The 22206-nt window shown below is 44.6% G+C and overlaps 1 long non-coding RNA gene across 3 annotated transcripts in view; it reads left to right on the forward strand.

Annotated features, from left to right (window-relative positions):
* Window positions 1-22206, forward strand: part of LOC142827016 (uncharacterized) — a 39430-nt gene that overhangs the window by 14178 nt on the left and 3046 nt on the right. Inside the window, exon 3 of one of the 3 annotated variants that reach the window (XR_012901356.1) lies at window positions 1297-1630. The exons of the other annotated variants lie outside the window; for them this stretch is intronic. This is a non-coding gene — a long non-coding RNA (uncharacterized LOC142827016). Of the gene's footprint in view, window positions 1-1296; window positions 1631-22206 lie in introns of those variants that run through there. 3 annotated transcript variants of the gene reach the window in all.

The following is a 22206-nucleotide window of genomic DNA, read 5'->3' on the forward strand; positions in this document are numbered from 1 at the left end:
CTGCCCTGCTTCTCCCCCCCCCTCCCCCCCCCCCCAACACCCTGGAGTTTGAAGACCCAAACAGGTGGAAGGAGGAGTTTGAGCTGTACACAGACCTAGTCAGGTGGAAGGACACCAACAGCATGAAAGTAAAACTGTTGTTTTACTTTACTCTGGATCAACACTGCCCCAAGCCTAGCAGCAATCCTGCAAGCCATGGGAACCGATTGCTCCCCCAAGCAGAACAAAACTGTGGAGTGACACCAGTTTTTCACTACAGACCCATTGGCAGAGGAGGGGCTAGACCCCTGTGTTACAGCTTTGCACACAGTAGATGCTCCATGCAATTTTTGGGCCTTGACAGACTCCCTGATTCCAGATATCTACAGCACTTAGGTCACTGCCTGTGGAAGCAGCTGCTCCGGGAAGGTGATCTAATGCTGGACAGATGCTTAAGTGTGGGGCATTCAGCAGAAGCCTTGAAAGTGAATGAAAGCCCTAGGAGGCTAAAGTCAAGTGTCTGGGACACTCCACTGTTCAGGAGAGGAGCAGCAGACATATGGGAGGTGGGAATCTCAGACTAGGGGTGCAGCATGACCAAACAAGGGGAGAACCAGAGTATATAAGGCTCAAAGGACCACACACAGCTCTGTGGCACTTGATATAGTTAATAATCCCACAGCGCTACCAGGAGGCCATAGAGGGACACAGCCAGGGAGCACTGTGGACAGTAGGGCACAATTGGAAGCACTGCCCGAGAGACCCAGAGTGACTGTACCTGCAGCCCTCTGATTGCCCTAGCACCCTATTTAACCCCAGGAAATTGTCTGGGCAGCCAGAGAGTCTTTGGTCTGGGACAATGCCAAACTTTGCTTGGTCGCCTGATCCCTGGTGTCTGACTCCAGCTAGGATCTCATCCTAGCTCATGCTTATTGGACTCAGTTCTAATGATTTCTTTGCCCCCTGCTCACAGTCTCCTGTCTCTGAGGTGCAGACCCCAGCCCAGCTGTGTCTGCTAACCCTGACTACCAGTCTTCATCCCTTACAGAGTGTAACCTAACTGTGGCCGGCAGGGAACTGTGATTCACAGACACTGGGGATGTGATTTGTGAGCAGCCCAAGTGGGTGTTCCTTCAGCAAGGCATTGTAAGGTGCCAAGTTTGCAGGAATGGGTGACACAGCTGCTCTCATTAGTCCAGATTTTACACTTGTATATCGTACAAGGCAGTCAGAGACAGGCCAGCTCCAGTGGCTATGCAAGGGGTACAGCACTTCATAGGAATGAGGGATTAATTTTCTGTCCAAACCTGGCTGCAGGCGATGAACCCACACATCAGTCTAAGAAGCAAGATGTTGAGTGGGACTGGTCAGAAGATCCTCCACAGCAAGTATTTGACATGCTGCAATCAATAACAGATGCCTCTGTCCTGAAGTACTACCAACCAAGGGAGCTATTGATTTTCTACTGTGTTGCATTTGAGACACGGCCTTCCCTACAGGAGTGGGGGGAGCCCAGGACAATCACACCTGTACTTTAGGCTAAGCCATCTGCTCACCTATTCCTGCCCCTGTTCCACACTTGCCTCGCTCTATCCAGCCTCTGCCCCTTCTATATGTAATGCCAACAGGCAGAGCCAAACCTGGGGTCTCTGGAACATGCTCCATGAGTCCCTACCACATGAGCTGAAAGTCAGCACACACATTCTTTCTATAAGTGGGCTAAGTGCCACTACATGGGACAGTGAACCCCACCCATTAGATGCATGGGTTACATATACCCTGCCCCCTCCCAGCCCCAAGCCACCCCGCCACCCAAGGGACATGACATGATCTGGGGGATTATCAAGGGGCCTGGCTCCAGAAGCAGGTCTCCCCCAGCACTGGCACAGAGTTGAGATGATAGTCCCCCAGCAGAGTAACAAAGACACTGATAATAGCTCTGGGAGGGTTCTGCTACAAGGACTTGAGAGCATCCAGGAGCATAGCCCTCAAAAGGAACCAAAACCCCAAATAAATCTATCTTACTCTACAAAAGTTTTACACAGAGCAAGTTCACTCTTTTTATCAGTGAAAGAGACATATGCACAGCTATTAATAATAACATATTTTTACAATTATTTACATGGGGCTTCATAATAAACAGAAGTGTTTGTATTAAGTAAAAGAAGTAGGATTTAAGTGTTTGCAAATGAAAACAGATCAAAGCACATTACTAAGCCAAAATAATCAAAACACACCAGTTAAGCCTAATACACTATTTTGAAATGATACAAAATGATACAGGCACACAAATAGAATATACATATTCAAAGCACTCTTGAATGATAGGCTATTTGACTTATTTTGCATCAATCATATTTAAGTTACACATATTCATTGTCAAAAATATATTTCCATAAAAAATATAAGGGTGTAGCATCACAGCCCCTTCTTATACTTCCAAAGAAGTGGCAGTGTGTACCAATGCATTTCACTGCTACCAGATCATAGTGGCATTAGTTAGGGAGGTCCAACAGGCAAAGTGTTCCCTTCCAGGTCTTTGTACTTACTCAAATTTCCATGGACTGCAGAGTTGGGAGAAGGGCATGGCCTGACTCCTTTTAAACAAGTGATCCCATACTAAATCAGTACGGCGTCTACTGGAACAGTCCAGAGCATTGTTTCAGCTGTATAGTCACTCACAACAGTGCAAAAGAAATTGAACCAGGACGCCCCTTTATATAGAGATGGGCACCTGCCAAGAACTCAACTCCTGGTAGTACTGTTTTATGCACTGTGTGGGTAAAAGATAAGGGATTTTAGGTCCCTGAAAGAATGAGTGGGGACCAGAACAGGAGTCCTGCTGGAGAAGAACCGGACTATACCCCCTCCAAGAACTATCTGAATTGGTACCACTGCCCTGGATGATTAATGGTGTTATCTGACACCATGAGTAGGACATATAGACCCAGACAGAACCATCCTGGGGGGGCGGGGTCTGAGGCAACCTTCCCCCCCTCAGTGCCCAGGCATAGGGCCCCAGGGCAACTTTCCATTGCAGGCACCGCTCCTGCTCTTCCCTCTGTCCGTCTTACCCCACCCCTGGTCAACCCCTTTCCTCAAGCCCCACGCCTGTTCTGCCCCAGCTTGCTCCCTCTTCTAAGCAACATGAGCCGGGGGATTATGGGGGCCTGGTGTGGGACAGCAGCAGTGACAGGGAAATCTCACACATTCAACTTGACATTCAGATTCAGTGAATGAGCTCCATTGCTTTATGACTGCTCTTGCTTGCACATGTTGGGCCTGACCTCACCTTGTGGGGCCAATGGGAATTCTGCCATTGACTCCGATGGGGGAAAGATTGAGCAGTTAGGCCTATTCTCCTGCCATTGCCATCAGCGTGCGTTTGACTTGTGTAAAGACACAAATGGGGCCGCTATGGGACACTTTCACCAGAGTTCCGCATCCAGCATGATGAGCTTCACTGAATGGTGGCTGTTTAGTTAGGAGCCTGAATGGCAGCTGAACAATTCTAAAAATCTGGCTCTGACAATATAACTCCTGTTAACATTAGTGGGCATTTCACAGACATATTTGAGGTCATGAGGCTTTTTTTTTTGGCATGGCAGGAAACAAGAATTTCAAGTTTGTTACACTCTGGCACAAGTGTGAGGAGAGGTTTGAAATTAGGGTCACTCCTCTTTACTGAGGGGATTGAGTCTCACACGCCTTGTGCGTCCAGTCCCTTCCTGTCAAGAGATCATGATAAAACAAAATGGGAAGAAAAAATGGGCATCTCTGAGGAGACATGGGCATATGAGGCATTTAGCTATGGTGTATGTGGGCAGCATAGTCCCAGAATCCTGAAGTATATGCTGGCATGTCTATTTCCATTCCCTGTTCTCCAGTGCCTCACCTAGCTATTATTATTTCTGCTTTATTTAGTAATTGGGTTGGAGGGACCTCACCAGAGTTCACTTGTCTGCCATTGCTACTGCTGCCGCCGTCTTCTGAAGAAGATCACTTTCTACTGAATTCTCAGAGGAGGGGACTTTGCAGAGTCCTTGCCCCTAGAGATGCTTTACAGCAAAGAGTGTAGAAATCCCTTTTTCTCACTCAGTTCAGGCCAAGTCCTAACCATGTCTTAGTTTCTGTAGTTATGTTGACTCCTATAGTCTGATTTTAGGAATGCAGGGTAGAAAGTTTATGCAAATGAAGCTCTGTAGCTGTATTTTCTCTTGTTCACCAATAGATGGCAAAGAGAGTTCTTTTGTATGTGGAGCTTCTGTCCAGCTGGTGTTCTGGGTAAATTGCTTATACAGATGAAACATTTCTATGGTCATTCTTCTCCTGTTCACCGACAGATGGGAAAAGAGAGCTTCTTATCCTCTAAAACTTCAAGCCACAGGGTTTACACACGTGAAATATTTTGGAAGTGAAAACACTGAGCTTTGAAAAAATAAATAAAATAGGACATTAGAATGTAGGCATGGTAAGACCTTTTATTGGACCAGCTTCTGCTGGTCAGAGAGACAAGCTTTCAAATCACAGTTGGTCCTATAAGAGATAATACCTCCTCCCTTGTGTCTCATATCCTGGGACTGGCACAGCTACAACTATACTGCATGCATAAAACATAGGTAGGACATCTCACCATCTCTCACCACTGCTATATTTGTGATTCTGAGTAAGCCTTTTAAAAACCAAGAAACACTGAGAAAGCAAGAAATGTATGAGCGGTGGATAACATTTTTATTAAAAAAAAAAATCCTGACACAAATGCACCATGTGTCGGCCAAGTAGTGTAGAAAGACAAATTTTGTTGCAGGAAGTGAAAATTTGAACACTGCTTTGTCAGCAAGAGCATTCTTCTGCCAACAAAGCAAATTCCCCCTCATAGAGTAAGGCAGCTAGCCCCATCAGCCAAGTGGGGGAGGAAGACACCCCCACCTTAGGGCACTGGGCTGGGGCCTGGAGAGAGGGCAGGCCCAGGCCCCCCTCACACCCTGCTCAGGGGGGTAAATACAGGACTAAGAATCCATGCACGCTCCACAACTGGGGACCATATTGTGGGGTTGTGGATAGGAAGACGGAGAGGACTGGACATCTCGGAAAGGACCCCCTTCACAGCAACAAATCTACGTCAACACAGTCTTGTTGCTAAAAGCTGAGTAGTCTAGACATACCCTAGGTATTAGCTTTCTCTCCTTACTATGCCTGGCTGAATTCATTCTTGCATTTTAGACCTCTATGACCTACTTTATGTAATGGATAAATTCCAAAATATAATCCTTGTTTCAAGGAGGTATTACAGGAACCATGTAAAAGTATTTTAAGCAGACTGTCTTTGATAGCACACATTTTGTTGTCAGGGTGAAAATGGCGAGATATGGTGTCTAGAGAACAACAGACAATAACAACAAATGTCCTTGAACAATAAGGCAGAAATTTCAACCAGCTACAAAATCAGGAAACTCAAATGTTCAGGTTTCTGTTGCGATGCTGACTCACCCACATGCTTTATGGGATCCAATATAACAAACAACATTGAGACAAATCCTGATCATAGAATCATAGAGCTGGAAGAAACCTCAGGAGGTCATCAAGTCCAGCCCCTTTCCCAACGCAGGACCAATCCCAACTAAATCAACCCAGCCAGGGCTTTCTCAAGCTAAGAGTTAAAAACCTCTAGGGATGGAGATTCCACCACCTCCCTAGTTAACACATTCCAGTGCTTCACCACCCTCTTACTGAAATAGTTATTATTAATATCCAACTTCGATCTCTCCCACTGCAACTTGAGACCATTACTCCTTGTTCTGCCATCCATCACTACTGTGGAACAGCCTTTCTCCATCCTCTTTGGAATCCCCCTTTAGGAACTTGAAGGCTGCTATCAAATCCCCCCTCACTTTTCTCTTCTGCAGACTAAACAAACCCAAATCCTTCAGTCAATCCTCATAGGTCCAGCCCCTAATCATTTTGGTTGCCCTCCACTGGACTCTCTCCAATCCCTCCACTGGACTCTCATCCTTTCTATAGTGGGGGGCCCAGAACTGGACACAGTACTCCAGATGTGGCCTCACCAGAGCCAAATAAAGGGGAATAATTGATTCTCTGGATCTGCGGGCAATGCTCCTCCTAATGCACCCTATTATGCTATTATCCTTCTTGGCTACAAGGGCACACTGTTGACTCATATCCAGCTTCTCATCCACTATAATCCCCAGGTCCTTTTCTACAGAACTGCTACTTAGCCATTCAGTCCCCAGCCTGTAACAATGCTTGGGATTCGTCTGTCCTATGTGCAGGACTCTACACTTGTCCTTGATGAACCTCATCAGATTTCATTTGATCCAATCCTTTAATCTGTCCTGGTTGCTCTGGACTCTATCTACCTCTCCCCCTAGCTTACTGTCATCTGCAAACTTACTGAGGGTGCAATCAATCCCCTCATCCAGGTCATTAATAAAGCTGTTGAACAAAGCCAGGCCTAGAACAGATCCTTGGGGCACTCCGCTAGACATTGAGCCATTGATCACTACCCGTTGGGCCCGACAGTGTAGCCAACTTTCTATCCATTTTACAGTCTGTTTATCCAATCCATATTCCCTTAATTTGCTGGCAAGAATATTGTGGGAGACCGTATCAAAAGCTTTGCTAAAGTCAAGGTATATCACATCCGATGACTTTCCCATATCCACAGAGCCAGTTACCTCATCATAGAAGCTAATCAGATTGGTCAGGCACAACTTGCCCTTGGTGAATCCATGTTGACTATTCCTTATCACTTTCCCCTCTTTCAAGTGCTTCAGAATGGATTCCTTGAGGATCCACTCCATGATTTTTCCGAGGACTGAGGTAAGGCTGATTGGTCTGTAGTTCCCTGGATTGTCCTTATTCCCATTTTTAAAGATGGGCACTACTTTTGCCTTTTTCCAGTCATCCGGGGTCTCTCCCGATTTCCACGAGTTTTCAAAGATAATCACCAAAATCTCTGCAATGACATTTGCCAACTCCCTCAGTACCATCAGATGCGTTAAATCCGGGCCCATGGTTTTGTGTATGTTTAGCTTTTCTAAATAGTTCCTAACTTGTTCTTTCCCCTCCAAGGGCTGTCCACCTCCTTCCCATACTGTGCTGCCTAGTACATTTGTCTGAGAGCTGACCTTGTCCTTGAAGACAGAGGCAAAAAAAGCACTTTAACTATTTACATGGGCCAAAATTTTGCCCTCAAATATCGTGCTTGCTGCAGTCTAAGGGTACATCTACACTACAGAGGAAGATTGAAGCTGTTGCTGTCAGTGTTCCATGGTTTGAATTAGTGGTGTAGCTAAGACAGCTAATTCCAAGTGAGTGGGGCATTCCAGTCAATGCTGGTAACTTTGTTTTCACAAGGAGTAAGGGAAGTCCAAGGAAGAGTGTTCTTCCTGTGGTGTAGACAGCATCAAAAGTCGAGCTTAGGTACTTTGACTTCAGCTATGCAGTTAACATAGCTGAAATTGCGTATCTTAACTCGACTTTGTCCTGTAAGGTAGCCATACCTTAAGGGAGCATCTAACAGCAAATTTAAAGAGACAAAGTGAGCAGGGTAATGTCTTTTATTGACCTACTTCTGTTGGTGACAGAGAGAAGCTTTCAAACCACACAGAGCTCATCTTCAGGTCTGGGAAAAAACTCCCAGCATCACAGCAGAATATTACCTCACCCACCTTCTCTCTCTAATATCCTGGGACCAACACAGCTACAAATTACATAGGATGCAAGAAGGGAGTATTTGCCAGATTGCCTTTTCATTTCCATGGGACTTGCCTAAGTGAGGACCAAGTAAAGTTGGAAGCCCACAGCATTTCCTCACAGAGCTAGATTTGTGAGGAGAGGGAGGTAAAACTTCAAGGATCTCTTAGGGTTTGTCCAAATCTTTCTAAGCCAGGACCTTCTCAGCATACTGGCTCACTCCCCGCTCACTCACTGGCAGGACGGGGGAAGTGCTATTAGGACAGAGCTGCCATGAGGACAATGTTTAAAAAGCAGATGTCCAGCTCTGCACTGGAAGGGCTACAGCCTGGAGCTGTATTATGTTTTCCTGCACCAGGGCTATGGGGCAACAGTACAGATCCTTTGTCCTGCCCCTGGTCCAACACCTTCTGTTTGTAGAACCTGATCCTGTAAATAGTCTGGGAAAGATGAAGTTCCTATGAATCTCTTGCACTCAATTCAGGGGAGGTTTGTGTGTGAATGCAGCCATCTTAGCTGGAACTGAGGATTGAACCAGGGACCCCTGGAGCTGAAAGTATGTGTTTCCTCAGCTTGAGCTAAACAGTTAGCTTCTGCAGCTGGGAATGGAACACAGTCTCATCCTCTGTTGCTCAGGATCTGAGACATGGTTTGCCCCCAAATCTGAGATTTTGTTATATCCTATCCATGGGCAGCTGTTGAAGGTGGGTTGGGGGAGGCAAGTCCCCAGCCCCACCCCTTCTGCTGGGGCTCCACTCCCAGGGGATGCAAGCTACCTCCCCACCCCCCAACCATGAGGAGGGGGTCAGGCAGGTGCACGGCTCCAGCCTCCCCAGCCCTGGAGCATGGGGAGCAAGGAGGGTACCCAGATCCAGCCTTCCTGGCCCTGGGGCATGGGGCAAAAGGAGGCTGCATAGCCCTGGCCAGGAACACAGGGAGGGCGGGCACTAGGGGCAGCAACACTCTGCTGCCAGAACATTCTGGGGCGGAGTGTGGGCAGAACCCGACTGGCAGTTTGGGAAGGGTGTGCCTTCTCCTGTCTAGGATACCAGATGCTCATAATCCTATCTAGCATAAAATACAATGGACACATATTTCAGCTGCTAGCACCATAGATCTCCCATTGGAAAGGTTCGAAATAAAAACAAAAGGCACGGCTTTCTACTAAAATGTTATTGGGCCCATCCGCTGTATCACTCCAGGCACCTGAAAATGACAATGGTAAAACTATTAAAATATTGAACAAACAGAAGATATGATCCCATCCAGGCGCATAAAACTAAATCATTGTGCTGTGTCAAACTCCTCTGAAAATGTTACCTCTTAAAACTAGGCCAGATTTGTCACAGTTTGAGAAAGTTAGAGGGAGCTGAAAAACTAATCTGTTTAAAATGGAAAATGCATTCCTTAACTATGGCTTTTACTGCTCTGGAGACCCTGGGCCATATCATGCCAGCTTTTAAGCAGAATTTCCTATTGAAACCAATATATTGTGTTTAAACAGATGTTACCCCAGCAAGAGGGAGGCTTTCTTAACCATCCTTGCCAATATGTTGCCTGTACCGTTGCTCTAATTCTGTGACTAGCCTGTCACTTTTCAAGATTTGTCTTTCAAAGAGCACAGTATGGGAAATGGGGGGCAGGGAGAGGGTCAGGGCTGTTGGGAGGGAATAAACGAACATTAATATTTGCAAAACTGGAGACAACTAGCACTCACTGCAGGGTGGAGCAAGGGTGTTGTCCTAGCCTGGCACCAACCTAGGGATGGCGCTGCTGGTTGTAGCCCAGAGGAGAGGTGAAGAATGAGGATGAAGGAGCAAAAAGAGAGGAGCAGTGTTTGAGACATTCTGTAATGGACTCAAACTTAGTTTTGTTGGGTATTTTCCTTGGCATGAGCTCTAGAAATGGTAACTCTAAAGAGATCAAAGATCAGTTCTCACAAAGTTATCTTGTAACCCTTCGTTCTTCCATGGTCACTCATTCTCTTTGGCTATGTCTACACTATGAACTTTTTGCATAAAATAGAGGCATAAGGATCTTGTGCAAAAAGCATGTGAAGCAAATGAAGCATGTGAAGTTGCTAATGAGCACTTTATTTGCATTGCCTCTTCAGCAAAAAGTTCATAGTGTAGACAAAGCCTTTCTGTTCTCCCTCCCCTCGCCTATTATTTGTTGCACCTAGATTCCCCTGTCCAACCAGATCCCATTGTTCTAGGTGCTGTACTAATCTCTCTATATAAAAAAGTTTTTCCTGATGGAGAACAGAATGTTCCTGCGGGGCGACAGAATGACATCATCACATCATCAGTGCCAACAAGCTTTCTCAGTGAAGGGGAAGCAGCCAGAGAGAGGGGATTAGGCAAGCGAGGAGCTTTAACAAGCAGGTGTAACAAATGGAAGGAGAGGGTAGCAGATCATCAGAGGTGGATAAAGTACCCCAAAAAGTTACTTGAGTAAAAGTACTGCTATTTTGAAAATAACGTAACTAAGTGAAAGTCAAATTATCCTTCTGGAAAACTATTTGAGTAAAAGTACAAAAGTATCGCATCTTAATTGTACTCAAGTATCCAGAAGTAAAAAGTAGCCATTCTATGGAAATTTATGATTAACCACCCGAGTTATTATAAGGCACCATTATTTTTCATACACATAATGTGCATTTATAGATATGCATATATACGTGTGTGTGTGTGTGTGTGTGTGTGTGTGTGTGTGTGTGTGTGTGTGTGTGTGTGTGTGTGTGAGAAACAATAGCCATTGATGAAGAAGATGCTCTTTCTGGAAAACTGTAGATCAGGGTGGGGAACCCTTTTTGGGTCAGGAGCCACTGACGTACGGAAAAATCAGATGGGGGGTCACACAAGTGAGAGGCAATGCCCCCCAAAAACAAACAACCCCCCCCCCACTGATGATAGAAATGTAGCTGTGTTAGTCTGGTGTAGCTGAAACAAAAAACAGAACTATGTAGCACTTTAAAGACTAACAAGATGGTTTATTAGGTGATGAGCTTTCATGGGCCAGACCCACTTCCTCAGATCAAATAGTGGAAGAAAATTGTCACAATCATATATACCAAAGGATACAATTAAAAAAAATGAACACATATGAAAAGGACAAATCAAATTTCAGAACAGAAGGAGGATGGGGGGGGGAGGGAGGTAAATGTCTGTGAGCTAATGATATTAGAGGTGATAAATGGGGAAGCTATCTTTGTAATGGATAAGATAATTAAAGTCTTTGTTCAAACTTAGGTGTAAAGTGTTGAATTTAAGCATGAATAACAGTTCAGAGGATTCTCTTTCAAGTGTAGCCTTAAAAGGTCTTCGAAGCAGGATGCAGGTAATCAAGTTGTTGAGACAATGTCCTTTCTGGTTGAAATGGCAAGAAACTGTTTTTTCTTTGTGACCCTGTCTGATATCTGTTTTGTGGGCATTGATCCTTTGGCAAAGTGTCTGAGACATTTGTCCAATGTACATAGCAGACGGACACTTTTGGCACATGATAGCATAAATTATGTTTCTGGATGAGCAGGAATATGTGTTCTTGATCTTATAACTCACTTGGTTAGGTCCAATAATGGTATCAGCAGAGTGAATATGTGGATAAAGTTGGCAACGGGATTTGTTGCAAGGGAAGGTACCAGGGTTGGTATCAGTGTGGTATGTCCTGTGGTTGTTGGTAAGAATCTTCTTGAGGTTAGGTGGTTGTCTATAGGAGACTATGGGTCTGTCTCCCAGAGCACATCTCTTGTGCAAAGGCACATGCCAGTGTAGACACTCTCTTGCGCAAATAATTTAACGCAAGAACTCTTGCTCCAAGAGTTGCTCCAAATCCCAGCCAGCCAGCACACAGAGGGAAGACACAATTCTTCAATCCCCACCAAATCTCCACCAAATTTAGCTGCCCACTCTGAACCTCTTCCAGCACAGCCTGCCCCATGGCTTCTACAAGGGGCCCTCTGTCCCAGGGGGAATGGGGAGCTTCTGCCCTGGGCGCCCTCCCTGCTGCTGCTCTCACTAGAACAGAGGATTTACCTGACACAAGTAAGTACCTCTGTCCTCCCTGACCTTGGCTGAGGTGGCTGGGTTTCCCTCCTATTTAACTGGCTGACCCCAGGGAAAGTCACAAGAGAATATGCCTTGCTTGCTCAGGTCTCAGGCTGGCAGTGCCTGCATAGATACTGTTTTTTGAAAGAAAAGGTGTTAATGAGCTATTAAAAGGCTTCATTGTTGGCAGGGTCATTGTGCTTGTTGATTGGTTATTTTTTTGGATGATTGGGTGCTTGCACAAGAAGCTGTATTTAGGCAAATCAAAATGATGAAAGTAGTGAGTAACTAAGTGCTTCCACAAATTGTAGTGGAGTAAAAAAGTATTATATTGTCTAAAAAAACGACTTGAGTAAAAGTCGAAGTATCACAAAAATAAATTACTTGAGTAAAGTACAAACACTGGAAAAAATGTCCTTGAGTAGTGTAACGAAGTATTTCTATTAAGTTACTCTCTACCTCTGCAGATCATGTGGTGACACAGAAAAGTTCTGTGCCATTCACAAGTTTAGAGTAAACAAAATGTAAAGATATAAAAATAACTATGTCATCAGTTGCTTGCTGGTTTGTCCATTCTTCTGCCTTTATCCTTTCATATGTATTTGTTTCCATTTTCTCTTTATCTCCTTCCCCACACTCTCCACACTGTTATCTTTTTCTCTTTGTGTCTAATGTTGTTGGACTGATAAGGATTCTCATGAATTGCCCTTGGCTGCCTGGTCACTACACCAGTGGGAGGTGTTGGAATGTTCCAGTGCATTCCAGCCCCAACTTCAACAGTGTCTAGAAGGAACCAGGCATGTATACTACTGGGGTGGAAGATTTTATAGTCTGCTATTGTAAATTTCATGCTGTCCCCCTTTTCATGGAAAGGGTATTGCTTAATGAGCTCACTAAATAACTTATGTCTTGGCAGATGAAAATGAGGAGCTGCCCTTGATGGAAGAATTTCAAAGACAGAAAACTATTGGTCATTTAAATCCTAGTTTCTCCTTATTCTTTTTGAATGTAAGGTCAGCCTTGTAAAATGCTGATTGGTTCTGAGCTTTAAAATGACATAACTCTTTTTGATATTTCTAACATATGATCATAATGCTTCTGCATCAGTGAGCTAGAACAAATAAGACTAAAAACCACCCTCCTTTAGGTTATAGCTGTGTCTAGACTGGCAAGATTTTCCACAAAATTATCTGCTTTTGCGGAAAAATTTGCCAGCTGTCTACACTGGCCGCTTGAATTTCTGGAAAAGCACTGACGATCTCATGTAAGATCGTAGTGCTTTTCTGGAAATACTATGCTGCTCCCATTCGGGCAAAAGTCTTTTTCCGAAAGACTTGCGCAAAAGGGCCAGTGTAGACAGCACAGTACTGTTTTCCGCAAAAAAGCCCCGATCGTGAAAATGGCGATCGGGGCTTTTTTGCGGAAAACCGCATCTAGATTGGCCACGGACGCTTTTCCGCAAAAAGTGCTTTTGTGGAAAAGCATCCTGCCAATCTAGATGTGCTTTTCCGAAAATGCTTTTAACAGAAAAGTTTTCCGTTAAAAGCATTTTCGGAAAATCATGCCAGTGTAGACGTAGCCTATATGTTTGAACTAGATACTACAGGGAATAGCTTTTCTTTTAGATGCTTTTACTAGCATATTGAACCTACATCTGTACAGCTGCAATGCCAATATGGCATGTTTGGAAGTATTTATTTTTTTAAATTATCTCAGTTTCCAGTACCACTGTTAAAATGTTCTATCCAGCTCACGTTGCTGGAAAAATGGTAGCAACTGTAACCATTTAAGATCAGTCTTCAGAAACCAGTTCAGAACACAGTACACTTCAGCAGAGCAGAGCCCTGCTGGATCAGGAATGTGCTGTTGGTAATTGTGTGGACATTCACAGGAAGGGCCATTTGAAGATGAAAGCATCATGATTTGAAAAGCAAAGGGAGAGGAAAAGAGATTTTTTTCCCTTTAAAGTCAAGAAAGCTTGATGGGCGGGGAGAGTAATAATGGGCTTCTAAATACATGTTTTGGCATTGAAATAAAATGCTGAATATCCAGCAGTTTCTCTGGTGACATAAGTTCACTGCCCAAAGACTTCATTAACACGGAGTTACGGTAACAAGCATGACCTCGTATACTTTTTCAAAAGAGTGAATTCACCTCATCAGACACAAGCTCGTTACATACCTAGGCACACCAATATAACAGGGTCACCACATGAAATTAATAGGTAGCAGGTTTAAAACAAAAAGAAGTATTTCTTCACACAACATGCAGTTAACCTGCGGAACTCCTTGCCAGGGGATGTTGTAAAGACCAGGACTTTAACAAGGTTACAAAAAGGACTAGATACATTCCTGGAGGTTAGGTCCATCAATACTTATTATCCAGAATGGATAGAAATGGTGTCCCTACCCTGTTTGTTGGGAGCTGGAAATGGATGATAGCAGAAGGATCACTTGATGATTACTTATTCTGTTCACTGCCTCTGGGGCACCTGGCATTGGCCACTGTTGGAAGACAGGATACTGGGCTAGATGGACCTTTGTCTGACCATTCTTATGTTCTTGTGTAACTCGGTGTGGCACCAGAACCTTAAGAACATAAGAACAACCATATTGTTGTTGCTATGATCTTTGAAAAATCATGGCAGACAGGGGAGATTCCAGAAGACTTCAAAAGGGCAAATATTGTGCCCATCTATAAAAAGGGGAATAAGAACAACCCAGGAAACTACAGACCGGTCAGTTTAACGTCTGTCCCAGGGAAGGTAATGGAGCAGGTAATTAAGGAAATCATATGCAAACACTTGGAAGGTAATAAAGTGATAGGGAATAGCCAGCATGGGTTTGTGAAGAACAAGTCATGCCAAACTAATCTGATAGCTTTCTTTGATAGGATAACGAGCCTTGTGGATAAGGGAGAAGCGGTGGATGTCATATACCTAGACTTTAGTAAGGCATTTGATACGGTCTCGCATGATATTCTTATTGATAAACTAGGCAAATATAACTTAGATAGGGCCACGATAAGGTGGGTGCATAATTGGCTGGATAACCGTAGTCAGAGAGTTGTTGTTAACGGTGCTAAATCCTGCTGGAAAGGGATAACAAGTGGAGTTCCGCAAGGGTCTGTTTTGGGACCCGTACTGTTCAATATCTTCATCAATGATGTAGATATTGGGATAGAGAGTACGCTTATTAAGTTTGCAGATGATACCAAACTGGGTGGGGTTGCAACTTCTTTGGAGGATAGGGACATAATTCAAAATGACCTTAGCAAGTTAGAGAAATGGTCAGAGGTAAACAGGATGAGGTTTAATAAAGAGAAATGCAAAGTGCTCCACTTAGGAAGGAACAATCAGTTCCATACATACAAGATGGGAAGCGACTGTCTAGGAAGGAGCATGACGGAAAGGGATCTAGGGGTCATAGTGGACCACAAGTTGAATATGAGTCAACAGTGTGATGCTGTTGCAAAAAAAGCAACTATGATTCTAGGTTATATCAACAGGTGTGTTGTAAGCAAAACTCGTGAAGTCATTCTGCCGCTCTACTCTGCACTAGTTAGGCCTCAGCTGGAGTACTGTGTCCAGTTCTGGGCGCCACATTTCAAGAAAGATGTGGAGAAATTGGAAAGGGTACAGAGAAGAGCGACAAGAATGATTAAAGGTTTAGAGAACATGACCTATGAAGCCAGGCTTCATGAACTGGGCTTGTTTAGTTTGGAAAAAAGAAGATTAAGGGGGGACATGATAGCGGTTTTCAAATATCTAAAAGGGTGTCACAAGGAGGAAGGAGAAAATTTGTTCCTCTTGGTTACTGAGGACAGGACAAGGAGTAATGGGCTTAAAGTGCAGCAGGGGAGGTTTAGATTGGACATTAGGAAAAAATTCCTAACTGTCAGGGTGGTCAAATATTGGAATAAATTGCCAAGGGAGGTGGTGGAATCTCCCTCTCTGGAGATATTTAAGAACAGGTTAGATAGACATCTGTCAGGGATGGTGTAGACGGAGCTTGGTCCTGCCTTGAGGGTGGGGGGCTGGACTCGATAACCTCTCGAGGTCCCTTCCAGTCCTATTATTCTATGATATTAGGTCAGACCAAAGATCCATCTTGCCTAGTATCTTGTCTTCCAACAGTGGCCAAAGATAAGTGCCCCAGAGAGATAATCCTCAAGTGATCCCCCTCCCCTGTCACCCAGGCCCAGCCTCTGACAGAGACTAAGAACACGGTTCCCACCCAGCCTGGCTAATAGCCATTTATGGACTTATCCTCCATGAATTTATCTAGTTCTTTTGTGTACCCTGTTCAAGTCCTGGAGTTCACAACATCCTCTGGCCAGGAGTTCCACAGGTTAACTGTGTGTTGTATGAAGATATACTTCCTTTTGTTTGTTTTAAACCTGCTACCTATTCATTTCATTTGGTGACCCCTAGTTCTTAGGTCATGGTGTGATAGGGTGTCTGCCCCACACTGGGCCTTTAAGGGTTAAAATGCCTGGGAGAGGGATGGAGCTGTGGAGCCAGCAGTTGTGGCCAGTATGAGCCAATTATGGCTCAGCTGAGGGCTGTATAAATAAAGGCTCTTGGGTCTTGTTCTGGCTGGGGATGGAAGAAGGAAAGATCTGGTTGCTAGGCTCTCTTAGACAGGGTAGTGCTGGGGAGTTCTGGTTGTACCTCATTTCATCCTGCAAGACCTGGGAACACCAGGGCTATGTCTACACTGGCTTGATCTTGTGCCAAAGTGGCTGCTCTTGTGCAAAAACTTGCTGCCTGTCTACACTGGCTGGGTATGTCTAGACTACATCCCTTTTTTGTAAAAGGGATGTAAATTAGATGTATCGCAATTGCTAATGAAGCAGGGATTTAAATCTCCCCCGCTTCATTAGCATGAAAATGGCTGCCGCTTTTTTTCCGCATGGAGCTTTGTCGGAGAAAATCGCCAGTCTAGACGCTGATCTTGAGGAAAATAAAGCCTTTTCCGAAACATCCCTTATCCCGTATCCCTTATTTCATAGAGTGATAAGGGATCTTTCGGAAAAGACTTTATTTTCCTCAAGATCAGCGAATAGACTGGCGCTTTTTTCCGACAAAGCTCCGTGCGGGGAAAAAAAGCGGCAGCCATTTTTATGCTAATGAAGCAGGGGAGATTTAAATCCCCGCTTCATTAGCAATTGTGATACGTCTAATTTACATCCCTTTTACAAAAAAGGGATGTAGTCTAGATGTAGCTGCTGTGTGTTCTTGCGCAAGTAAACTGATATTCTACTGTATAAAATCAGGGCTTCTTTTGCAAGAACTATGATGCTCCCACTCAGGGATAAGTCCTCTTGTGCAACTGTTCTTGTGCGAGAGGCCAGTGTAGATGGGCAACATGAATTTCTTGTGCAAGAAAGCTCTATGGCTAAAATGGCCATCAGAGCTTTCTTGTGCAAGAGCGTGTCTACACTGGCACGGATGCTCTTGTGCAAAAGCACATGCCAGTGTAGATGCTCTCTTCTGGAAGAGTTTTTGTACAAGTACTCTTCTGCAAAAGAGTTCTTGTGCAAGATCATGCCAGTGTAGATATAGCGGCTATATCTATAGTGGCAGCTTCTTGTGCAAGAACTGTTCCACAAGAGAGCATCTATACTGCCATGTGCTTTTGTGCAAGAGCATCCATGGCAGTGTAGATGCTCTCTTCTGCAAGAAAGCTCTGATGGCCATTTTAACCATAGGGGTTTCTTGTGCAAGAAATTCATGTTGTCTGTCTACACTGGCCTCTTCTGAAAGAGCTCTTGCACAAGAGGGCTTATTCCTCATGGGAAGAGGAATAACTCTTCTTAAAGAAGCCCTGTTTTATAATGCTATACTATACTGTAAATTTACTTCTGGAAGAATGCTTGTGCAGTGTAGACTGCCGGCAAGTTTTTGTGGAAGAATGGCTGTTCTTCCGCAAGAAGCTGCCAGTGTAGATGTAGCTTAGGGCTGTAGTTAGAGCAGGATTGGGGAAAAGCAGGCAGAGTTGGGGAAGCTCTAGCCAGGCAAGCTCCCAGGTAATAAGAGTGTACTAAGGCTGTAGAGAAACAGCAAGGGCAGGCAAAAGTCCACCTCCCCTTGCTAATGATGAGTGACAACATTTCAGACTGCAGTTTTACCCTGAGGTAAGGGGCTAGATGAAGACTGACAGGCTGTGTCTAGACTGGCAAGTTTTTCCACAAAAACAGCTGCTTTTGCGGAAAAACTTGCCAGCTGTCTACACTGGCCACTTGAATTTCCGCAAGAACACTGACGATCTCATGTAAGAAATCAGTGCTTCTTGTGGAAATGCTGTGCTGCTCCAGTTCGGGCAACCGTCCTTTTGCGCAAAAGGGCCAGTGTAGACAGCTCAGATTTGTTTTGCGCAAAAAAGCCCAGATCGCGAAAATGGCCATCGGGGCTTTTTTGCGCAAAAGCGTGTCTAGATTGGCCACGGATGCTTTTGGGCAAAAGCGTCTGTGCCGATCTAGACGCTCTTTTCCGCAAATGCTTTTACTGGAAAACTTTTCCGTTAAAAGCATTTGCGGAAAATCATACCAGTCTAGATGTAGCCACAGTGTGTCACTGGGACATGGGGGTTGGAGGAGGACCTCAGAGTGCAGAGACATGGGGAGCCACCAGCCAGAAGGGGGGGCTCTACCACCAAGAAGCTAATTTGCAGAGTGATCAGCAGGAGGTGTCCCAATGGTGAGTTACACTGTTATCTATGCACAAGTAAAACTTATTCACTTTCTGCACACCAGTCATGATTTTATAGACCTCTATCATATTCCCCTTTAGTTTCCTCTTTTCTAAACTGAAAAGTCCCAGTCTTCCTAATTTCTCTTCGTATGGCAGCCTTTCCAAACCCCTAATCATTTTGTTGCTCTTTTCTGAAATTTTTCCAGTGTTAAGATGTCTCTTTGAGATGAGATGACCATGTCTGTAGGGTTGCTAGCTGGTTTAACCAAAAATACCAAACTACCCCTCTCTCCTCCCCCCCCCAAAAAAAAACACTGGGGGGGGGAGGGAAATATGTTGGGGGGGAAGAAAGGGGGAGACCAAAGTTGTTGAGGGAAATAAAAAATCAGCATGGCCCCTTTAAGAAGAGGCTTTTTTGATGGTGGCCATTTAGTTTTTCTGTTCTAGCTACAAGACAAGCCCCTGCCGAATCAGGTAAGTGAGTGTCTGGGGGGAGTGTCTGGAGGCGTGGCCCAGTTGCTTAGTGTGGTGTAGGGCTGCCAGGTGTCTGGTATTTTTGCCTCCTGGCAGGGAAAAAAAATCAGAAAATACCGGACATTTTAGGTGTCTGGTATTTTCTGATTTTTTTTTTTTTACTAGACAGAAGGTGAAAATACTGAACTGTCTGGGTCAATGCCAGACACCTGGCAATCCTACATATCTGTATGCCATATACAAGATGTGGGTGTACCATGGACTTATACAAAGGCATAAGATGGTCTCTGTTCCTTTTTTAAATGATTCCTAAAAGTCTGTTTGCCTTTTTGACTGCTGCTACACATTGAGTGGATGTCTTCAGAGAACTATCCACAAGGACTTCAATATCTCTTTCTTGAATGGTAATAGCTAATTTAGTCCCCCTTACTTTGGATGTATAGTTGTGATTGTTTTCCAATATGCGTTACTTTGCATAGAGCAACTTTAAAATTCATTTGCCATTTTTGTTGCCTAGTTACTTAGTTTTGTGAGATCCTTTGGAATCTCTTCAGTCTGTTGTGGTTTTAACTATCTTGAGCAGTTTAGTATCTGCAAATTTTGCCACCTCACTGTTTACCCCTTTTTCCATGGTGAAGAGAGGGATCATGTGGTGATTACCTGTTGTGTTCCTTCCCTCTGGGGCATCTGGTATTGGCCACTATTGGCAGACAGGATACTGAATTAAATGGATCTCTGGTCTGATACAGTGTGGCTGTTCTTATTGTTTTGCCATCAAATGCTGCTTTCTGTCAACAAAACTATTTAATGTGGACAAGGCCTTAGTTTCAAAGCAAACTCTCACTACAAACTCTCTTTAGTTGGGATTGGCCCTGCCTAGAATGGGGGCTGGACTTGATGACCTTCTGAGGTCTCTTCCAGCTCTATGATTCTATGTTTCCAACAAGGTTACTGATCAAATTCTTCAGGTCAGGATCCTTCCCCAAATGTCTAATGACCGTTTCCCTTTGTCTTCTCAGATGTAGGCAATGAGATGGGCAAAGAGAGAGGGGTATCTTGAAGTGTGTCTCTGCTTCTGATATAGTTTCAATATCTCCAGCTGGGAGCAATGTGGTAGGAAATTCCATAATGCCTTTCTGCTTAGGTATACATTTTTCCCTTCTCTTCTTTCTTGCCAAAAATGGTTACTTAGCAGGTAATAGTCAATCAGTCTTGTTTATACCTGGTTCAAGTATCTGCATATTCTGTTGCTGAGGATCTGGTTTGGCCATGTATGCCGGACTTATCTGGAATATATATTTTAATTATGATTTCAGCATATGTTTAATGTCAAACATTGCATTTTGCCATGGTGTGAGTGATCAGAAAATAAGGCATGCCCTATACCAGTGGTTCCCAAACTTTTCAGCATCACATCCCCTTTTTGATTTGAGAGAGCTTCACTTCCCTTCCCCCTCTTCCCCCGCCCCCAAAAAGCAACAAAACTTGTTGAGCAAACTTCATTTTGAAATCTGCCCCAGCCTGCCCGCGCTGTTCCAGTGGACTAGGCTCTTTCGGGGGCGGGGGGGGGGGGGGGGAGAGAGGGGAGAGGGAGATTTATGTGGGGAACTGGGTTGCCTCACGCCCTGCAGTTTGGAAACCCATGCCCTATACAAATACCAAGTATATCCTGTCACTATGTTACCCAATTACTTCCTCATCAATTAAAGTCTCCCATGAAGACCAGCTATTGCAGCTTTGCCCTCAGTGATGTTTCCTAGCAGCTTCATCTTTCTCTTAACTTGATGGTTTGACAGCTGCTATTAATTGTGCTTTCATTTCCATTCTCCATTTAGTTTTAAGTCAGAGTTCTGAACAATGTAAGTTGTGGCTTCGGATAGTATATCATTTTATTTGGGAGTGGAGAGTGCCAATGTATCATCCAAATAAAAGAATCCACTTTGACAGTCAGTACAGGCAGTCCCCGGGTTACATGGATCCAACTTACATCGGATCCCTACTTACAAACGGGGTGAGGCAACTCCACACTAGCTGCTTCCCCCCAGCAGACCAGGGAGACGCGGAGCGGCTTTTCTCAGCAGACACCTGTAGCCAGACACGAACCCCATCGTGTTCCCCCCCCCCAGAGAGCAAGAGAAAGGTAGTCAGCCTTTGATGCCCTGGGAACGCAGGTGTGCTGCCTGTCCCTGACTCTACCATAAACAGAAACCAGACAGTAAATGGGCTAGCTGACGACCCGGGGCCTCCCGTCGCCCTGATGGCTAGTACCAGTAATTGACACGCCTGCACTGTCCCAGAAGAGGAATCTTCGCCCATCACATACCAGAGGTGCCCATTGTCTGCATTTTCCCAGGTGTAAATTATGCTTTGCACCCTTCGTGGGAAACTTGGCATTCAAAGCCATTTTTCCTAATTGGCCACTTGAGACCAGGAAAAAGCCTACATGACCCAAGGGGTATAAAGAGGGGTTTAGTAGCCCACCCCATTTGAGCTCCAATCATCTATACCTGCTGGCAGGTATTGATTGTCTCCCGAGGTCTGTGGGACGCCCAACCTCGCCCTACTTCTTCCCGAGTGATTGAGAGAAAGACGCTGGCCACGCCAAGTCTGGAACGCAGGGGTGAGAATATATACCTGCTAGATGTCTATTTTGCATGCATTTAATAAGCGCTCAGAGAACCAAAAGGGTTTCATGGTACCTATAAGTAACTTCTTAGTGTAATTTCTGTCCTGTCCTTTGTAGTGGCTGTGTTATCTGTAACACAGTTGTAGCATTTAACAACTAAGTTTACCCTGTAACAATAAAATAGTAACTGTTTAAGCTTTAACCTGACTCCTTCAGTTGCTGTAACAGAACCAAGCACAATTTAAAAGAACTTCAGCCGTTCATAAGGGACTCACTGCCCTGACCGTCGGCTGACAACACATCAGCTTGAGAATAAAGGACTGAGGGAAGTGAGGTGTGGGAGAATAAAACTGAGCTCTGGAGAAATGTTTGGCTAGAGTTTCCCCTACAATATGTACCAGTTCCGACTTACATACAAATTCAACTTAAGCACAAACCTACTGTCCCTATCTTGTACGTAACCCGGGGACTGCCTGTATACACTTTCCTGGACAGCTATTGTGCCCACCAAAACTTGGAGCAAAAAAAATTACAGCTCACCCAAGAGATAATCCATAATTTTGTTATTAAAATTTAGCAAATACAACACAATTTATTCCTTTACTAGAAGACTTACCTGACATTGCCCAGATCCTTCAGGGCAGGGGGCTGATATTGAGGGGTGTGTGAAG

Source organism: Pelodiscus sinensis, chromosome 2 (genome assembly GCF_049634645.1).
Source record: "Pelodiscus sinensis isolate JC-2024 chromosome 2, ASM4963464v1, whole genome shotgun sequence".
NCBI classification, from domain to species: Eukaryota; Metazoa; Chordata; order Testudines; family Trionychidae; genus Pelodiscus; species Pelodiscus sinensis.